This window comes from Tachysurus vachellii, chromosome 16 (genome assembly GCF_030014155.1).
Source record: "Tachysurus vachellii isolate PV-2020 chromosome 16, HZAU_Pvac_v1, whole genome shotgun sequence".
Taxonomy (NCBI): domain Eukaryota; kingdom Metazoa; phylum Chordata; class Actinopteri; order Siluriformes; family Bagridae; genus Tachysurus; species Tachysurus vachellii.
The window spans coordinates 21,039,774-21,055,682 of record NC_083475.1 but is presented as its reverse complement, the minus strand read 5'-3'; the positions used below and the strand labels follow the sequence as shown (position 1 = coordinate 21,055,682).

The 15,909-nt window shown below is 42.2% G+C and overlaps 1 pseudogene; it reads right to left on the bottom strand.

Moving 5' to 3' along the window:
• Positions 1–11,617, bottom strand: part of LOC132858682 (thyrotropin-releasing hormone-degrading ectoenzyme-like) — a 43,612-nt pseudogene extending 31,995 nt beyond the window's left edge.
• Positions 11,618–15,909: the final 4,292 nt, after the last annotated feature.

Below are 15,909 nucleotides of genomic sequence, written 5' to 3'. Positions count from 1 at the left end.
TGTGTGTGTGTGTGTGTGTGTGTGTGTGTGTGTGTGTGTGTGTGTGTGTGTGTGTGTGTGTGTGTGAAAACGAGTGAGAAACAATTTCTCCCTTAATCACTGCTCTGATTAATAACACTTCATAATTAAATAAGTGCTTTAATGAGCCTGAGAGTCATTTTGGGAAGGGCAAACAACACACACACACACACACACACACACACACACATACACACACTTCATCAAAAACAAATATTCACCAACTATCAAACACCAATATATCTATTTACAGAAAAGAGAGAATGAAGTAGGGTAAGAAACATTCACACAGGCTTGTGTAAGAAATGTATATAGAGAGAGAAAGGAAGAAAGAAAGGGGGAATCAGGATAATCTCCTGGCCCAGCCAGTGGCCTTGTTCACGCCTTCTGCACCACTCAAACACTTCATCACCTTCAAATCAAAGGCCCTTGAGGACAAATGACCCATACACCGTTAGGCGCTGACTCACAGGCTGGGACTTGGAGGTCACCCAGGATCAGGGCTTCTCTTAACGAGGACATTTACAGGAAGTGATGCGGTGTGTGGATGTAGCTGCTGAAATGGATGATTAAAAGCTGAAGCCTGAAGCCATCTTCAGTCCTGAGCTAAATGAGCTTCTGCAGCCTCAGTGTGTGTGTGTGTGGGTGTGTGTGTGTGTGTGACATGGTTCAGCTCAGACATGTGGTGTAATTATAAAGAGCTTCCAGGTCATGTCCTCTTCCTGATCCTTCCCTGCTGGGAAACACAAACACACATCACTGTGACGTCTCAGCAGGACAAAACTGTCCAGAAAAAATGTGTGAGAGACATTTTTTGTGTAAAAAGTCAGAACGAGACACACACAGTGGGGCAGGAGTTCTATCATGGTAGTCTGTCTGACAATCAGAAATCTCCTGTGTGTGTGTGTGTGTGTGTGTGTGTGTGTGTGTGTGTGTGTGTGTGTGTGTGTGTGTGTGTACAATGATTTTAAGCCTTGGCGTGGTGTTAACCTTCATCACACACATGATGGCCGTGCGACACTTTCACACTGCATCTCATCTCTCTCACTATTTCTGCAAAACCCTTCAGATTTATGAGTCTCGTTACCATGGTGACGGTCTGATATGAAAATGTCCTCCGTACATCCAACCTTGAAGAGTGGAATGAGTTCAATAAAAGATTCTCATCATCTTCAGAACGTTTCTTTTTTATTATTAGAGCCTCGTCCTGCCGCTCGGCCTGAGAAAGACTCGATGATAGAAATCGGACCATCACAATAAGTCACAGCTACTGAGGCAGGAGGGAAGCTGACAGGAAGTGGAATATTAGCAAAGACATGTCACTGGATCTTCTTTAGTGAGGACTGATGGGAATTTCTACACGACCTTTTAAAGCTGAAATGTAAATGATGTCGCAGAGGGACAGAGTGACATTTTATAATGTCATTATATAATAAATAATAATGCTGAATAACTGGACATATTCTATTACTGATCCTTACAGAGGTGAAACACCATGTGACTGAGAGAGAAGCAAAGCAGGTCCATCGTTACACACCAGCATTCACCATCAAACACCAACAGTCATCATTAAACACCGACATTCACCAATAAACACTAAAATTCACCATTAAACACCGACATTCACCAATAAACTCCAACGTTCACTATCAAACACCGACATTCACCAATAAACACTAACATTCACCATTAAACACCAACACTTATCATCAAACACCAACATTCACCATCAAACACCAAGGTTCACCATTAAACACTGACACTTACCATCAAACACCAAAACTTACCCATAAACACCAACAGTCACCATAAAACTTACCAATAAACACCAACATTCACCAATAAAGACTAACATTCACCATCAAACACCAAAATTCACCATTAAACACCAGCATTCACCATCAAACACCAATGTTCACCAATAAACACCAACATTCACCATTAAACACCAACACTTACTGTACCATCAAACACTAACATTCACCAATACATACCAACATTCACCAGTAAACACCAACATTCACCAATAAACACCAACACACACACCATTAAACACCAACACTTACCATCAAACAGCATCATTCACCATCAAACACCAACACTTATCATCAAACCCCAACAATCACCAACAAACACCAACTCTTACTATCAAACACCAACATTCACCAATAAACACTAACATTCACCATCAAACACCAACGTTCACTATCAATCACCAATGTTTACTATCAATCACCAACATTCACCAATAAACACCAAACACTCATTAATAAATACTAACATTCACCAAAAACACTAACACTTACCATCAAACACCAACATTCACTATCAAACGCCAACATTCACCAATAAACACCAACCCAAACACTAACATTCACCAAACAAACACCAACACTTACCATCAAACACCAACGTTCACTATCAAACGCCAACATTCACCAATAAACACCAACCCTCACCAATAAACACTAACATTCACCAACAAACACCAACACTTACCATCAAACACCAACGTTCACTATCAAACACCAACATTCACCAATAAACAGCAAACACTCACCAATAAACACTAATATTTGCCATTAAACACCAACATTCACCAATAAACACCAACACTTACCATCAAACACCATCATTCACCATCAAACACCAACATTTACCATCAAACACCAACACTCACCAATAAACACCAACATTCACCAATTAACACCAACACTCTCTATTAAACACAAACACTCTACAACAGACACCAACATTCACCATCACACACTTATTAAGCAGATCATTTATCCCACAGAAATCCTACAGTTTTTACTGAATCTTCTACTGAAATATTATTAAAGGTGAGGAACAATATGGAGGTATTGATTGGAATGATTCAGTCGAGGCTGGTGTTTGTTTCTCGACTTAATGACATTTTGACATTATTTCCTTCTCAGTATTGAAGTTAGCTGAAGGTTTTCTATTTTGCATCATTAACTCTCAGAGTGACAATTTCTTTACTGTGATCCCGTTAAGATGCCAATTAAAGACTTAATTAGCTTTTAGACGACTAATTGGTTTGACATTTCACAGGCAGTGTGTGAGGCGTCGGCTCTCTCAGAGGACACCAGCTGAAGTGTTAGAGTCAGACGTCAAGTTAGTGTCAGTGTAACAGTAGAGATGGAGAAGAGACTCCTGAACATCACACACAGCTCACACTCTACTCACTCCATCACTCTGCCCTTTATTAATCACCGCTATTTCCTCTTTCTGCCTCCTGACCATCAACAACACGTCAAAAAACAAATAAACAGGATGGATGACAGGAGAGAACGAGAGGAAGACAAGACTCTATCTGTCCTGCAGGATGTGATGAAGACACTACGAGATCAAAATCTACAATCAGTCTACAATTTCCACTTCCTGTCACTTCCATACTCCTAATTACAGCCAGAGTCGAACTCTACTACACTACAGGCCTGACTTACACACTGCACAATCACACACAGGGCTGAAGAATGCTGATGCTTCATAGAGAATGTTGGTGTTTAATAGTGAATGTTGGTGTGTATTTGTGAATGTTGGTGTGTGATGGTGAATGTTGGTGTTTGCTGGTGAATGTTGGTGTTTGATGGTGAATGTTGGTGTTTGCTGGTGAATGTTGGTGTTTGATGGTGAATGTTGGTGTGTATTTGTGAATGTTAGTGTTTGCTGGTGAATGTTGGTGTGTGATGGTGAATGTTGGTGTTTGATGGTGAATGTTGGTGTGTATTTGTGAATGTTGGTGTTTGCTGGTGAATGTTGGTGTTTGATGGTGAATGTTTGTGTTTGTTGTTGAATGTTAGTTAATGTAAATGCAGTAAAATGTGGGAAAGCTGAGCTTAATGGTTTTTAGTGAAGAATGATGGTGTTTGATGGTGAATGTTGGTGTTTGATGGTGAATGTTGGTGTGTATTTGTGAATGTTGGTGTGTATTTGTGAATGTTGGTGTTTGATGGTGAATGTTGGTGTTTGATGGTGAATGTTGGTGGTTGGTCTTGAATGTTGGTGTTTGATGGTGAATGTTGGTGTTTGATGGTGAATGTTGGTGTTTGGTGAATGTTGGTGTTTGGTGAATGTTGGTGTTTGATGGTGAATGTTGGTGTTTGATGGTGAATGTTGGTGTTTGATGGTGAATGTTGGTGTTTGATGGTGAATGTTGGTGTTTGATGGTGAATGTTGGTGTTTGATTGTGAATGTTGGTGTTTGATCTTACAAGACTTTCAATTTTTGTTCACAGTTCACAGAACTGAATGTGCTAATGAGATAAAGACAAATCTTCTGATTATAAAAGTGTGAGTCATAACAGCAGACTGTCTTTATCTGCTTCACTCTCAGATTTTGATTGTTACCAAAATTTATGAGTGTAAAATTATGTCTCCTCTCATTACTGACAACTTCACAAGAAAATTATAATCCTGAAAATTCCCTGATTGATTAAAAGACTGATTGTAGAAATTCTTCAGGTCATAAATCAGTGGAGCTGTAATGAAAAAGCCTCGTTAGAAACTTACAGGAAAGACAGAAGACACACACACACACACACACACACACACACACACACACACAAACTTCTCTTCTCTTACTGCAGACACAGTGCTCTTGAGAAAGAGATAAATGAGTCTTTATGAAATCTAAAAGTAGTGGTGTGTGTGTGTGTGTGTGTGTGTGTGTGTACGCACAATGGACAGCAACAAAGTTGAACAATATAGCAATTCCTCCACAACACAATCAGCAGCAAATTCTGCCAGCATCTATAATAAAGTCACACACTCACACACACACACACACACACACACAGGACATGATAGGACAGTGTAGAGCAGTGAGATTGATGATGAATTTAAATGAACACATCAAACAGACAGAAAACCGATAGAATGAAACAGATGACAAGAGTTAAATAAAGGCACACACACACACACACACACACACACACACAGTCAGTGTTACCTAGTTTGGGCAGGGGATATGTGACTCTGAAGTAATCCTGATAGAAGTTGAGGAGGCTCTTGGTGATGTGCAGGGCGTAATCTCCAGATCCACTCTGAATGGCATCGGGTCGAGCAAACAGCCGTATCTGCTCACACACACACACACACACACACACACACAAATACACACAATAAAGTTTGTTAGTTTTTATCTGATATTAAGGAGTTTAAATGAAGCTGATGAAGCTCCTGAGGAAGATGAAGAGGAAAAGTTCTTCAAGCTCAGAACTCATCAGTCACCTGGACAAACAAACTGCAGCCAATGTTCCTGTTTCTATTGTGAAATTGTTCTCAAATGAAATCAAATGAAAGTCTGATCTGATCACTGCTTTGGGAGCAGCTTCACTGTGCACTTTAGTGAAGACCAGAATCTGATCTGATCTGATCTAATCTGATTTCATGTCACATGAAGGAAAGAGTCAGTAAATCCACCTGGCCGAGCCACGTCAAAATCCGATTCATCAGAACAAATCCGACTCGTAACTGAATCAGTGAAACAGGAGAAGCGACTCCACTGATAGCGAGAGACACGTCCAGGTCATTAAGCTGTCACCTGGACATCCAGGAGATCGTTCCTCAAACACCTTCATTCTTATTTCCTGTCTCTAAACTTCTCTGCTCCTCTCTGACACGTCTGGTGTGTTTGTTTTGACGGTGTGTGACTCTACAGCTGGCAGCATTTTATCACCGAACAGAGAGAGAGAAATAAAGAGAGAAGGAGAGTGAAAGAATACGAGGTGTCACACGTTCCCTCTGTAAAAAATGATGGTTCTAAAACAGCAGCACCAACATCTGCACCTCCATTAATCCAGCCAGAACACACAGACACACACACACACACACACACACACACACACACACACAGCAGGTCTTTGTTCCACATCAGCTCCTACGTCACTTTTCACTTCTATATGAACTGGATCTTTAGAAATATTCCTGATTTAAAGGCTGTCTGAGGTGAAGTGATAAAACACACAGGATGCAAATTGATTCTGAATTATTCAGCCTTGGGGAGAATTAATTAGTCATGAGTTTCCACATGCTGGTCATTTCTCCATTTTTCTCTCTCTTTTTTTGTCTCAGGACTCTAATGGAGTTAATTGGACTGGAATAGAGCGGCTCTGAGTCTGTTATCGACTGGAGGATAATGACACCAGACGAAGCTCTGAGGATCTGCACGGCTCGTAGCTCACGGACGAGTGGAACAGAATGAAGTGTCTTAAAACTCTCCGAATCAACTCATCCACCAGCCCACACACACACACACACACACACACACACACACACAGGAAGAGAGTATTCCTCAGGGCTCTGATTCACACAATATGCCGTAACACACAGACTGGAAATAAAAGTGCAAATCAGAGAAACGTTTCTATGGCAGCAGCTCAAGTGTGTCCACTTTCTGACTCGTGTAAATATCTTCATATAAATCTTGCTGTTCTTGATCAGCTTGTTTCTAAAAGAAGTAAAACTTTACAACGTGCAGATTGGAGCTGGGGAACCTTGGCATATCAGACCAGGTTTAGGAAACATATTGGTGTAAAATATGACGTCTGTATTACGCAACGTGTCCGACGTTCTGAAGCTAAAGCTGCATCTTACACACGAAAAAATAATCCTGACCACATGCTTTGGAGCTACAGACTCGTCTTCTCTGTGACGTAACCTGTACCACAAAATGATGAAACCCCTCACGCTGGATGGATGACATCATTTTAATAAACTTTTTTTTAAACAGCTGTCTTCAGCTACCTCATCTGTGTTCCTCCGTGTGGAGTGGAGCATTAAGTATTCATTCAATATAAGCTTTAAATAATAAATACTCAACATCCTAAACATCGCAAGGCCGAGAGAGAACAAAGCGGAAAACAGATTTTGACCTTTGGACAGCAAACAGCTTGTTTCTCACCGAGGACTAAAACTGTTCCTGAAAAGACACTTAATTATAGTTCCTCAATCAGTCCTTCTTGTTTGTTTCTTTGTGTGTGTGTGTGTGTGTGTGTGTGTGTGTGTGTGTGTGTGTGTGTGTGTGTGTGTGTGTGTGTGTGTGTGTTTTAATCCGTTGGTCTGTTTAGTTCTCAGTAAATGCATTTTTCTTTCCTTACTTACACGCATAGTCATTTTTTTGTAATTCTGTTCTCAGAGTACTTTATTCATGAGTCCATGAGTCACCCTGTGAATCTTTACTTCTGTGACTATTTGAGTCTGTGACTCTGTGACTCTCTGAGTCTTTAAGTCTGTGACTATTTGAGTCTGTGACTCTGTGACTCTCTGATACTTTAAGTCTGTGACTATTTGAGTCTATAACTCTGTGACCCTGTGACTCTTTAAGTCTGTGTCCCTGTTAGTCTGTGATTATGTGAGTGTGTGAGCCTGTGACTCTGTGACTATGTGAATCTGTGACAATGAGAGTCTGTGACTATGTGATTATGTGAGTCTGTGACTATGTGAGTCTGTGACTATGTGAGTATGTGACTATGAGAGTCTGTGACTATGTGATTATGTGAGTCTGTGACAATGAGAGTCTGTGACTATGTGATTATGTGAGTCTGTGACAATGAGAGTCTGTGACTATGTGATTATGTGAGTATGTGACTATGTGACTATGTGAGTCTGTGACTATGTGAGTATGTGACTATGAGAGTCTGTGACTATGTGACTATGTGAGTCTGTGACAATGAGAGTCTGTGACTATGTGATTATGTGAGTCTGTGACTATGTGACTATGTGAGTCTGTGACAATGAGAGTCTGTGACTATGTGACTATGAGAGTCTGTGACTATGTGATTATGTGAGTCTGTGACTATGTGACTATGTGAGTCTGTGACAATGAGAGTCTGTGACTATGTGATTATGTGAGTCTGTGACTATGTGAGTCTGTGACTATGTGAGTATGTGACTATGAGAGTCTGTGACTATGTGTCTATGTGAGTCTGTGACTATGTGAGTCTGTGACTATGTGGCATGTTACTGGAATATTACATTTAAACAAGTGATAAATAATCAGTTAGACCAATTTAATGGTATTATAGTGGACTCTGGGCTTCTTGTGTAGTCTTAAAGCAATGTCCTGACTTCCTTTTGCAGTTTCTCATCAGCTCTGCACTGATTCTTCAGAGATAATGTAGAACTGCAGCAGTCCGGTTCTGCTTGGTTCCTGCATGACAAAATAATCGGAAACTGATAAAACGTAACTAAGCTGGAGGAAGTGATGAGAAGAGGAGCAGAAAGAAGATAAATTCATCGTTTTATTGTTACGCTGCTGCCATCACCTCAAAAACGCCTCTTTAATAGCGCTGCCTTTTTCTCCTGACATGGAGATTATCATAGTGGTGTCTCTAACTGCTTTAAAAGCACTCCCACTGTGTGTGTGTGTGTGTGTGTGTGTGTTTAAGCCTGCTTTAGCACTGAGCATGTTGAGGTTGTTAGCACACCCAGAGGAGAGATAATAACACTCAGCATGTGGCGGAAATGAGGAAAATAAATAAATTCCCTTTGTGATTTTTTTCAGTATCACACAACAGGAAAAGTGTTTCACATCTGAATCTATAAAGAAAGAGAAACGCGCTGCACTTCACCTGCTTATTAAAGACAGAGTGTGAGTGTGTGTACATCCGTATATTAAATGTCTGCAGTTTCCTTTGGGTTTACTAACCTCTACGAGGTTTACTTTTATTAACGAGTCGTAAATATCAACCACATGAAAACGGCTGTGTTTAAAGCAGCGGTGAGGAACCGGCAGAGTAAGTGGCATCCTCCAGAAAAATAAAAGTGTTGGGTTTATGAATGGAGAGCAAAGTAAATGTCCATCCTGCAGCATGTTTTAATGAGCCGTGTTTAAGACTCACCCTCACTCCGCCGTGTGTCGTCGTCTCTCGGGAGCTGAAGTCACACACGGCCCAGGACACGTAATAAGTGGACATGCGAGGTGTCCTGGAGAATCGATTGGTGAGTCTGCCATCCATGTTCAGGCTGGACGACTCGACCGGCATGTTGGAGACGGACTGGTACGAGGCGTCGTGTGTCAGCGTCACGCCAAAGGTAGCTTTGTAGACAGACCCGTCGAAACATTGGATTACTAGAGCCATGTCCTATGGACTGATGAGACCAAGATAAACTTACTTTGCTCAGATGATGTAGCACGTGTGTGGCAGCAACCAGGTGAGGAGTACAGAGACAAGTGTGTCTTGCCTACAGTCAAGCATGGTGGTGGGATTGTCATGGTCTGTGGCTACATGAGTGCTGCCGGCACTGGGGAGCTAGAGTTCATTGAGGGAACCATGAATGCCAACATGTACTGTGACATACTGAAGCAGAGCATGACCCTCTCCCTTTGGAGACTGGGCAGCAGGGCAGTATTCCAACATGATGACGACCCCAAACACACCTCCACGACGACCACTGCCTTGCTAAAGTAGCTGAGGGTAAAGATGATGGACTGGCCAAGTATCACCAATTGAGCATCTGTGGTGAATCCTCAAATGGAAGGTGAAGGAGCACAAGGTCTCTAACACTCACCAGCTCTGTGATGTCATCATGGAGGAGTGGAAGAGGGCTCCAGTGGCAACCTGTGATGCTCAGGTGAACTCCATGCGCAAGAGGGTTAAGGCAGTGCTGGAAAATAATGGTGGCCACACAAAATATTGACACTTTGGGCCCAATTTTTACATTTTCACTTAGGGGTGTACTCACTTTTGTGTCCAGCGGTTTAGACATTAATGGCTGTGTGTTGAGTTGTTTTGAAAGGTCAGCAAATGTACACTGTTATACAAGTGTCTCATTTCTTCAGTGTTGTCACATGAAAAGGTATAATAAAATATTTCCAAAAATGTGAGGGGTGTACTTACTTCTGTCAGATACTGTATATCTGAGGCGTGAATCCTGAGGCCTGTGATTTCACCATTAAATCCTCAACACCTTCACATAACTCCACTCTGAATACGGCCCTGTGCGAATAAAACAAATAAAATCCGACGAATAGGTTTAATGTTCGCTCATCTCTTATTACAAAGGAAATAAAAACAGAGCGTGTGTCTAAAGCACAGCGAGAAGAGAACATTACATGGAGCTAGAAATATGATCAGAAGCTGACAGTCAGGCTTCTAAATTAAAAGAGTGAGACTTAGAGATTTAGTTACACAGTATAAAAGTGTTTTACGTCTTAAACACGTTCACTGAAACATAGAAGAGATTCTTCTGGATCAGAGCAGAAGCACAAAGAAAGAATCTCTCGGATGTTTTGTGGCCAGAGCATCCTGTACAGATCCAGTTATGAAATATTACTGCTAGTTTTCCCCTGTTACAAACTGCTGCCATATGGAGAACAGAGAGCTGAACACACACACACAGATAGAGTGATGAGCAGGAGGTGAATCTCCACAGAGAGGCGTAGTGTAGCAGCGCAGCAGCTAAATATGTGATGAAGATTAATCATTAGTGCTCTGCAAATGGAAGAATGTCTGTTTATACCAAACACTGAGAAACATGGAGGCTGGAGAACTGTGTGGAATTGATGCTGTGATTAAAACAAACAATTTAATCTGACTAGATTCACGTGTCTGATGCACGTCTGAAGGATAAAGTGGGGGTCTAATAATCTAACGTGTGATTAGACACGTGATTGTTTTGCCACACTGACTCAGTCACGTCTCTGTCCATTCATTCTAAAACATTTATACTTCAGTATAAGATCAAACATGGGATGCGCAAACTTTTGTCTTGTCCTAAATATTAAGCTGTACTTGTAGAAGAGAGAAGAGAATTAATTTGTTAAGAGATTTGGCTTCTGTTTTCTTTTTAGTGAAATTAGGAAGTGTTTCCTGAGCAGCTGCAGTGTTTGTATTTTGCTCAGCTGAGGAGTTCATTCACGCATCAAGTGTTAAATCACGTTGCCACACTGAGCCGTGAGCAAATGCAGGAATTAACACTGGAAGAGGAATCACCTTTTCTCTCCGTGCAGCAGGTAGGAGGTGTGGAAAAACCCCAGCAGCTGGTTCTGGATCTGAGCCTGGAAGGTCAGGTGGAGCTTATAGGTTCTGCGTGGCTTCATTTCCCGGTGCAGAGCGATGACGTACACCTGGTTGTGCAGGTACCGGAAGTGCCGGTGGATCCTCATGGCGCCAGGTTTCTTATTGTCAGAGTACACGGTCACCTTCTCCACGTGCAGCCTGTCGGTGTGCAGCACGATGAACTTGGTGGCATTTATACACTCGAGCTTGATGCTCACCTCCCCGAAGAAGGTGAAGTTGTGCATGTAGACGGAGAGCTGGAGGTCGTAGTGACGTGGCCGCAGTGCTGTCGGTAAACGTAAACACCGCCACGGCTGCACGTCTCCGCCTCTCTGTTTGCTGTCTCGTGACTGATTGGAGCCGGCGGTCCCGGGGGGAACCGAGTTGTCACCGCCGCTGCTGCATTTCTCAAAGCTGATGGCCAGCGTCACGGCGACAGCCGCCACTACCATGAGTGTAAGGATGGACACGGCGAAGGCCAACATGAGCCTCTTGTACACGGTGATATGGCACTGTCGGCCCAGCAGTCAGACACGCTCGTCCGTTCCTCACACTGAGCTCCTCGATCCCCATCACCACTTTAACTCACTGCACACAAACAAAAACAAGCCATGCAGCTGCATTTTGGATCATTTGCAGAGGACAAATTGCGTTCATAGGTAGACCTGCCAGCAGTGCATTGCAGTAGTCCAGTCTTGAAATGACAAGAGATTGAACAAGTACCTGAGCAGCCGGTGGCCGAATCCTTCTAATGTTGTAGAAAAGGAACCAACATGAGCGAGTCACATTAGCAACATGAAAGGAAAATGGACAGTTGATTGTCCATGGATTCCCCCAAGGTTGTGAGCTGCGGCTGAAAAAGAGATAAGATCGTTATACAGGGATATTGCAAGATCATGACCTGGGGTGAATCACCTGAGATGATCAGCAGTTTAGCTTTGCTAGGATTGAGCTTTAACTGCTGAGCAGTCATCCATGATAATATCCATGATAAACTGCCAGACATGCTGAGATCTGATCGAAGCTGTGGTATCTGAGGGTGGGAAAGAGAAGATAAGTTGTGTATCATCAGCATAGCAGTGTTAAGAGAACCCATGTGAGGAAATAACTTCACTAAGAGAGTGAGTATACAGAGAGAAAAGTAGAGGACCAAGTACTGAGCCCTGTTGGACACCAGTCGAGAGTCTGCGTGGAGCAGATGTCACTCCCCTCCATGTTACCTGATATGAGTTCTTCCAGGTAGGAAGCGAACTATTCCCAAGCTGATCCGCAAATCCCAAGACTCTTGAGGGTGGACAAGAGAGTCTTGTGGTTGACCGTATCAAACGCTGCTGAAAGGTCAAGGAGGATAAGGACAGAAGGCTGTAGTTTCTCAGAGACATCCAAAAAGGCTGTCTCTGTGGAATGAGCTGCTTTAAAGCCAGACAGGTTGGGATATTGGAGGTTGATCTTGGAGAGACAGACAGTTGATAGACAGACAGTTGATTATAGACAAGGCATTTAAGAATTTTTGAAAGAAACGAGAGAAGTGATACCGTTCTGTAGTTACTGATGTCTGATGGATCCAGAGAAGGTTTCTTTAGGATGGGAATAACCCTTGCTCTCTTGAAAGTAGTTGGTACTTTTCCAGATGCTATGGCTCTATTGATGATAGTGGTAATGAAGGGCACAAGGTCTTGTAAGATCGTCTGGAGCATAGTGGAAGGGAGTGGATCCAATGGGCAGGTGGTAGGATTGCAAGACTGGATGAGTTGTAAAATTTCTTCTGTTGCAACAGTTGAGAAATGCGACAACAAAGGAGTAGGGGAATCTAGACTGTGAGATGTAAGTGCAGTTGGGAAGTGAAGGTCCTGCAGATTTCCTCAATCTTCTCATGGTAGAAAGAAGCAAAGTCTTCTGCAGTCAGGAAGGATGAAGCAGGTGCAGCCGGGGGGTTGAGTAGAGAAGAGATGATGTTGTAGAGCTTTCGAGGGTTTTGTGCCAAAGTTTCAAGCTTTCCTTGTAGAGGGAAGTCTTGGCAGAAGTCACATCTGAGGAGAACTTGGCCAGGAATGTAGGGCAAAATCAAGATTTGCATCAAATTGTGATTTCTTCCCCTTTCTCTTGGATGAACTTAGCTCTTTTTGATTGTTGCACAACACATTTGAAAGCCAAGGAGCAGAACAAGAAGTTTTCTTGGGTTTTGTGAACAGAGGGCAGAGAAAGTACATGGTTGAGGAAAGAGGGGAGGAAAGTATCTGTGGCTGAGTCCAAGGGTAGTGAGGAAAAGGACTCAGGATCAGGAAGAGAAGAAAGAGTGCCAGAAACTACAGAAGAAGGAGAGACAGAGTGGAGGTTGTGGCAGGTAAGAGCAAGGGGGTGAGAGGTAGTATTAGGAAGGATAGGGAGAGTGATGGTGAAGGATACCAGGTGATGATCGGAGATGTGTTGTGGGGTAACAGTCATGTCTGTAGCTGGGGAAGCACGGGTAAAAACCAGGTCCAGGACATTGCCTCCTTTTTGTGTGTGGATGTAGCTGTTGAGTGTAGAAGATTGAAGCTTGTCAGAGGTGAGGTTGAAATCGACAAGCACTGTCAGAGGGGTGCTATCAGAAGGGAAAGTAATAAGCAGTGTGTCCATTTCTTCCAGGAAGTCACCGAGGGGACCAGGAGGGCGGTAGACAGCAATGATAGCAAGGTTAATTGGAGAGGTAACTGAAATGGCACGGAATTCAAAAGAGGAGATGGTTAAATGTGACAAGAGGAGAGGTGTAAAAAAACCATCTCTTTGACAACAGTAAACCTGTACCACCACCCCTGCCTGTTTCTCATGGTGAATGAGAGAAAGCATAGGCAGAGGATAAAGTAACTGGTGTAGCAGTGTTCTGTGGGGATATCCAGGACTCTGTTAGCTCAAGAAAATCAAAGGAGTAACGGGAAGCTAAAGCAGAGATAAAATCAGCTTTCTTTACAGCAGACTGGCAATTCCAGACCCCACCTACCACCACTGACTCACACAACAGAGGAGGGTAGATGAGGTTACTGGAAATGTGACCTCTGCTCTGTAGACGAGAGCGACAATAAGAGTAACACACAGGACTGAATCACTGCTTAGCTTACAGTCTTATTGAACTGATTAAACACCAACATCTATTAGTTTCAATTCATTAGATAAGGAATAAGCTTCCTCTTCCTGATGTTCTGCCGCTGGCTCCGATGTTTTACCGCTGGCTAGAGTCTCATCGCGCGGCGGTCACCTTGCCAGGGATTGATCTGCATGGTCAGCCAGTGTCTCATGGGATTGTTGTGGATGAAGCCGCCCGGAGACTGTCATGCCTTCTTTTGAACCAATGTTGTGTCAGTCAGCTGTATGGTCTGGTCTTTATCAGCAATCAGGTCTGTGCTGAACTCAGAGTTTACGATGACCCATTAGTTCCTCAGGAGCTCTCGGGTTGCACTATTATAAACTGTTGTAGAAAGGACATTATTTATATTTACAGTACTTCCTGTCCAGTGTCACCCAAATGAGGATGGTTTCCCTTCTGTACCTGGTTCCTCTCAAGGTTTCTTCCTCATATCATCTCAGGGAGTTTTTCCTTGAAGCCATCACCTCTGACTTGCTTGATAGGTATAGGGATAGATTTATAGTATTTTAAATTTTAAGTTAATCTTTTTTTTAATTAAAAAAATTATAACTTTAATTGTATATATTCACTTATCTATTTTTATTCTTATTTTTTCTACTTCTTCTTATTATTATTATATATTTATTTATTTTTCTCCCTCTTCTGTTTCCATACTTCTGTAGGCTAATGCTGCTTTGAGACAATGGGAAATTGTTAAAAGCCCTATACAAATAAATTGAATTGAATTGAATTGAATTGAAATTGAATAAGCGCTGTGTTGTGCTGTTACAGTAAAATCATCAACCGTCTGAAAGTGATTTCTTTTCCTCTATCATTTCATCTCCATGTGTTTATTTGCTCTCACATCACAACATTTAGTGAACAGTTAAAACCTTTATTCAAGTTCAAGTTCAAGTTCAACTTTATTTGTATAGCACATTTACAAACAGCCACATGGCTGACCAAAGTGCTTCACAGTGCGTTTGACATACACACACATACGCTTAAGAATACACACATGCACAAAGTAGTTCAAGAAACTAAAATAAGAATTCTTAAAAAAAATATATGTATATATGTAAATAAATATAAAAATCAATAAATATATAATAAAATAACCAGTGTAAAAGAAGGTGAGATAAATAAAACCATAAACCGGATGTGAACAGACATAAACCCCTGGGCAAATCATGAAAAGGCTAGAGAAAATAAGTGGGTCTTTAGCATGGACTTAAAACTAGATATGGTGGGTGCCGTCCTAATCTCTAGTGGCAGGGAGTTCCATAGTCTAGGACCGGCCACAGAAAAAGCTCGCTCACCTCTACGCTTGAGCCGTACACGAGGAACCACCAACATGGCCTGGTCAGATGATTGTTATAAAACATTATTCTGTTATAAAACATTACAGCTGTATTTAATGTTGAAGACTGTTTGTGGAAATAAGTGACTTCTGTTCTTACTTACGTTATAACACTTATAATCAGTCCCTCACCAGCTTCTCTTTTTTCTCTCTTAAACTGTTTCTTTCTGTCTCTCTGATAAACACTCCGTTAACAGAAGCGCTGATTATCCGTGAATCTTTTCTGCACTTTCTCTGTTCTTCTGTGATGAAACCCGCACTTTTCCCTGCACTGGCTCCCACTTTGTGTCCATCCTGGGGCTTGTTGTCCGAGCGGAGGCTTTGTCCAGCAGGGACTCGGTGTGCGGCGCTGCAGCTGGACGTCCCTCTGCAGTCGGAGCCTAAAAAGCTGCTGACAGTCGG